The sequence below is a fragment of the Natrix helvetica genome, assembly GCF_964273705.1.
Source record: "Natrix helvetica genome assembly, chromosome: 2".
NCBI classification, from domain to species: Eukaryota; Metazoa; Chordata; class Lepidosauria; order Squamata; family Natricidae; genus Natrix; species Natrix helvetica.
This window is the reverse complement of record NC_138552.1, coordinates 172,918,029-172,924,118: the sequence shown is the minus strand read 5'-3', so window position 1 is coordinate 172,924,118 and position 6,090 is coordinate 172,918,029. Positions and strand designations below refer to the sequence as shown.

General features: G+C 36.5%; 1 long non-coding RNA gene across 1 annotated transcript; it reads left to right on the top strand.

Annotated features, from left to right (window-relative positions):
* Positions 1-292: 292 nt before the first annotated feature.
* LOC309388381 lies at positions 293-2,743 on the top strand. The gene is made up of 3 exons (XR_014174769.1): positions 293-410; positions 1,625-1,678; positions 2,703-2,743. It is a non-coding gene; the product is annotated as an uncharacterized lncRNA (long non-coding RNA).
* Positions 2,744-6,090: the final 3,347 nt, after the last annotated feature.

Genomic DNA, 6,090 nt, shown 5'->3' with positions numbered 1-6,090 from the left:
TTAATCAGTCTAAGTCCACATTCCTTACTCTTAATCCTTTGCTTACAAGAAGAGACGATGAAATTTGCACGTTGCATGCAGTAAGAGATTAACTTATAAACATATGGGTCACGTATCTATATCATGAAGTGTCCATGAGGTGTCCATGAGGAAAGCATGTATCTGTAAACCAATCAGTAGTTGCCAAGTGGATTTTCTTTCCAATGAGCTTTTGCTATTCTGAGAAGCTTGATAATAAAAGGGAGCGCTGGAGAGATACTCAGGGTGGGTGCCTTCCCATCACAACCTTACTCCTGTCTGCGTCTGCTTTTCTACGTTACCAACATCTGGTGACCCCGACGTGATTCCCTCATACTCATTCGGCCGGACGAGCCCAGGTGCACCACAGCAAACTTCGCTCCCAATATTTCGTGAGTATGGGGGGGGGAGGGGATTGTCAGCTCCGCAGAAGGTTCATGCTAAAGAGCTGCAGAAATTACTTAAATATAATGAGGTGACAGGAGTTAGTCTACATGAGTTAGAAAACTTAGTAGGTGAAATAGGTTGTCAATGTCCCTGGTATCCCGAGGCAGGAACTTGGGAATTAGGGGACTGGATAAAAATTGGAATATGGACTCCTATTCAACATTTATTGTTGTGGCAAAAATGTTAGGATATAATAGAGAAGGTGAGGACTCATAAACTCAAGGCACCGTCCCCACTGCTCTCTTTAATCCCAGAGGAGAGATTTGCTCCCCCTCCATATATGCAACTAGCTTTGCCGGCACCAACTACGTTGAAGCCGGGGGAAGTTAGTTCCCTGAATGCTCCCATATTAAGTGGTTCTTCACAAGGATCAATGGGTTCGGTCTGAGCAGGATTTCAAGAAGAACAAAGGAAAGGAACAATTCAGGTGGGCAGTTCATACCAGATCAAATATATGGAGTTGGAAATTTTTCTAGCATAGAACAACAAGCTGCAGGAACACCTCCATAAGCCTACCCCGTTGTAGGACGATGTGTCATAAAGGCCTTTCAGAGAGTACCAGTGTCAGGAAAACCTAGTAAATCTTTTTCATCCATATGTCAGGATGCAGGAGAGGCTTATTCTGATTTTATTGATAAATTACAAGAAGCCATCCAATGGCAAATAGATAATAATACAATAATACAATAGCAGAGTTGGAAGGGACCTTGGAGGTCTTCTAGTCCAACCCCCTGCCTAGGCAGGAAACCCTATACCATTTCAGACAAATAGCTATCCAATGAAGAAGCTAGTGGGGAATTGATGAAACAACTAGCTTATAAACATGCTAATGCAGACTGTTGTAAAGCTTTGATGTCTATTATAAATAAAGGAGAATATACTTTAGCGGACATGCTGAAGGCATGTTCAGACATAGGCACAAATGCATTTCAAATGGATGCATTAGCAGCTGCATTACAAAAAGGGCACGCCCAAAGGAAATTGTTTTAATTGCAAAAAAAAACCTGGACATTTTAAACAGCAATGCCAAGCTCCAGGTGGAGGCGCTTATAAAGGCAACGGGCCCGGGGGGGGGGGGGGGGGGGCAAGGTGCCAGACCACAAACAGTTTGTCCCAAATGCAAAAAAGGACAAACCTCTTTTTGCCTTTACTGTCCCAGTTAAAAATTCAGAAAAGCCAACGGAAAGATATCAATGGACAGTTTTACCTCAAGGTATGTTGAATAGTCCAACGTTATCTCAGCACTTTGTATCTAGAGCTTTAGAACCTTTTAGGAAAAGATATCCTCAAGCTGTAGTTTATCATTACATGGATGATATTTTAGTAGCGGCACCAAAGATTCCTTTAAATTGGTTACCTGAATTGACTCAAGATCTTGCAGTTTACGGATTGCAAATAGCACCAGAAAAGGTACATGTTAAAGAACCTTTTCTTTATTTAGGTCATAAGCTATTACAGACTTATTCACACCCACAAATTCCTCAATTAAAAATAGAGGATACATTGTCGTACGTTAAATTACAACAGCTTTTAGGTTCAATTAACTGGTTACGCCCATATGTGGGTCTTCCTACCAGTATACTTAGCCCTTTATTTGGTGCATTAAAACTAAGAGATAATCCTTCTGATTTAATACAATTGACAGCAGTGCAGAAGGAATTGACCAAATAAACAACGCATTAAAATTAGTTTGGGTTGATAGAAGTCAGGACAACACACCTTTAACCATCATTTTCATTCCCACTCAGAAACAACCTACAGCTGTCATAGCTCAAGAAATCATCCTACAGGGCAAGACTAAAAGTTCTTTATTAATTATAGAGTGGTTATATCTTTCACATAGTCCAGGACATACAATTAGTACACCAGCTCACATGTATGCAGAACTACTATTCAAGGGAAGAGAGCGATGTAAAATACTCATAGGGCATATTGTAGTAAAATCTTTGCTGAATTTTGTGAGAAATGGCAAGTTAAACACATTTTTGGCATTCCCTATAATTCTACGGGGTAGGCCTTCCTGGGAAACAAGAATGGCTGAACAAAGTTCTATTTACATTAAATCATCTTAATATAAAAAATATTAAAAAATTATCTACTCCAGTGGATAATCACTTGGGCCATAGAACAAGTCATCCTCAGCCACAAGTATAGATTGTTACCTAATCCTGAATGGCATGGTCCGTTTCCTTTGTTAACATGGGGACAAGAATATACTGCTGTGCTTGCTCCAACAGGACCCGTATGGATTCCAGCGTGGTGTGTAAAACCTTGGAAAGATGTCGTGGCACGAAAGATTGGAAAATCCGATACCCAACTTCTCCCTCAGTCTGCAGAATCCTCAAACGGATCGAGACCGGGCATCTTGGAAGAAACATAATCCAACTTGGGGACAAATTAAGGCTTTGTCTGCTCAAACCAGTCAGCTTTTGCAAGATCAAAATATGGAGCCAACACCAGAGAACTTTTTAGTGGCTGCTTTTTCTTGCTTAAATGTGAATTCTCTCATTATTGTGCTGTGCATACTCTTTACATATCTTTTCCCTGCAACTTTGGCAACGCTATCTCCACAGGAAGGCATTCCAGAACAAAGACTTTGGGACCAAAATCGCCTTCTGTGGGATATTCAAAATGTTTCAAAAATGATTAACAGAACTGACTGTTGAATTTGTATGCATTGTAATCATGGTAATAATTGGTTTAATTTGTTGATGTTGCTGCATTCAATGTGCACCTACATTAATAACAATGTTTCGGCCCAGAATTTGACCTCACAGACGCAACGCAATGTATGCGTACAAATTGCTAAAACAAAATGAATTAAAATAAAAGAAAGGAGGAAATGTGGAGTTAATTGGTTACTCAGTAGCTGGCAAACCACGCTGATTATTCAGTCAAAGTCTACATTCCTTACTCTTAATCTTTTGCTTACAAGAAGAGATGATGGAATTTGCACGTTGCATGCAGTAAGAGATTAATTTATAAACATATGGGTCACGTATCTATATCATGAAGTGTCCATGAGGTGTCCATGAGGAAAGCATGTATCTGTAAACCAATCAGTAGTTGCCAAGTGGATTTTCTTTCCAATGAGCTTTTGCTATTCTGAGAAGCTTGACAATAAAAGGGAGCACTGTAGAGATACTCAGGGTGGGTGCCTTCCCATCACAGCCTTACTCCTGTCTGCGTCTGCTTTTCTATGTCACTAACAAGCACCGCCCCCTAGAGTTGGGACCGATTAGACATATGTGCAAGGGGAACCTTTACCTTTACCTATATACCATTGCAGCAATGATATTTGTGTCTTCGGTGCTTTGCAATAACAATTCTGGATGCTAGTGCTCAATTTTTATGCTAGCTATTTAAATTTTGTAGGAAATACAGGGAGTAAATCCATTTGGGTTCCTTTAAAAAAGGCTGTTGTGTAATTTTCTATTTCAATCAAAACCTTTAACTAAAAAATGTGGCTGATTGGACATCACCAGCCAAAAATGAAAACACGTGCCAATTTGTTTATATTCTGACCATAACATCGTAGAGAGATTAAAATTAGTTTAATGGAATTTAATGCTACTGATAAGGCACTCTTTGTCATGACTTGATAATTTGCTAAAATGGTGATCACACAACATTTGAAAAAGTTAACAACTTCTAAGCCTATATCTGATTTCCAATTTTTTTTTCAAAGAAACTTTAATTAATTTTAAAATATTATACAAAACAATGGTATGATTTGTTTTAAAAAATGATTTGCTTTGTCTGAAAATAGTTTGGAGTTTTTCATTCCACCTGCAAAAGAAATTCAGAGGTTTATTCTCTATAATTAGGTCATTGGCTCCATTCTCCCAGTTGTATTGTTCTAATTGTTCTCTGGCTTTTATTGTTGCTATGAGATGCCTAGAGTTGCGCTCTTAAGATGGGGAGGCATAACAATATTTAAAATAAATTTCTTGAATTGATCAAATTTATTCTCATACGTGTAGAGTGAAGGAGCAAAAAAAAAAACACAACCCAATAACATAAGAGAAACCCAAGAGTTTAGAAATCCAAATATGTTTTCATTTTATCCATTTTTTTAATGAATAGTTTTAAACAGGGTTTTATAAAGCTTTAATTAGCTGCTTAGCATCCAGATAAAATAGCTTAACTCTAACTAAAGAAAAGACAAATGCCATTTCTTCTTATATCCATGGTAATTGAATCATTCTAATAATACAAAATGCTTAAATTTACTTTAATATTTCAGATTAATATTTATTATTGACTAATTGCTTGTAGAATAAATTGGTCACAAAATTCCATTTCTAATAACTAGCAACTCAAAAAAACATTTTCAATCATATAAAATATTTCAAAAACCTATGTAAAATGCAGACTTGTGGAAATTCAGTATGCCTTGCATAATACATTTTATGTAACACTCTTCAGAATGAATCATCTATATAGTTCTGTTAGGAACAAACCCTGTTTGAATTGCATTAGTAATTATAGCTAATAAATGTGGTTAACTATTTGGCCGTAAGTGCAGTATTTTGTTTTTATTGTGATTTAGCAATGCAATAGAAATATATAATACCACTTGTTGGGTATCCTTATTTAGTTTGGGGATTATTACCAATTAACTTTGTGAATTCCTTTAATATCCTTTCAGTATTTAGTATGGATTAAACTAACAATTTATAATATGCAGAACTAAGCCTTAGAGATTTTTCAGTTTTTAATTTTGTTCTTACCCTGTTTATGGATGGATAAAGGAAAGGATGTAGCAGAAGGAATGTAGAAGGATGTAGAAGGAAAAAATATAATTTCCTAAAAACTTTTTAAAAAATACTTATTTTCAGAGTCTGTGTTTGATTGTTGTTTGACATCCATTTTTAAAAAAATTCAATTGGCTATCTATTTAATATTTAGGGTCCAAATTTACTAAAAAGATGTGATTCAAATTCTGCTCCTTGCAGATTTTTAATGAAACATCAGGAGCCAAGTGCAAAACAAATATTTGTCATATTTGGCGCAATCTTAGCTTCATCTGCATTTTATACTTACAATTAGCTTTTGCAAAATGCTTACCCCTAAGCAGATTAAATAAGATCCCCTATTGCTTGGCACAATAGATGATTCGCAATATACTGTATAAAGGCATTTTGCTGAGGATTTTTCTTTTTGACAGGAAGAAGAGGAAAAATTAGGGAAAGAAAAGCACTGCCCCCAAAGACATTGTCTTTTAGGTGTCTTTTCTGTTCCCCAAATGATGACAGTGTACAAAGGTTTCCTTCCCTGAAAATTAATTAATTTGATTAATTAAAATGGACTAATATTTTAGTAGAAGCTCTTTTGTGTTATCACAACAGAACAGATTCTGAAAGAGGAACTTTCAGTCTTTCTGCAGGTATAAAGGTTTATCAATAGCCCACTATGACATTAAACAGTGACGGTGGCCTACTTAGAAGGCACAGAATGTCTAAGATCGGTACATATATTTCTGGTTCTTAGAAGAGAGCTGGAAGAAAAGGTTCTGCTCTCTGCTTGCTATAGCAATGTATATTATTTCATTTGGTTATAGAATAGGGTAAGTGAGCAGTCCCTAGACAGGTAAATTTGAATTAAATATGGTAAAATTCTTTT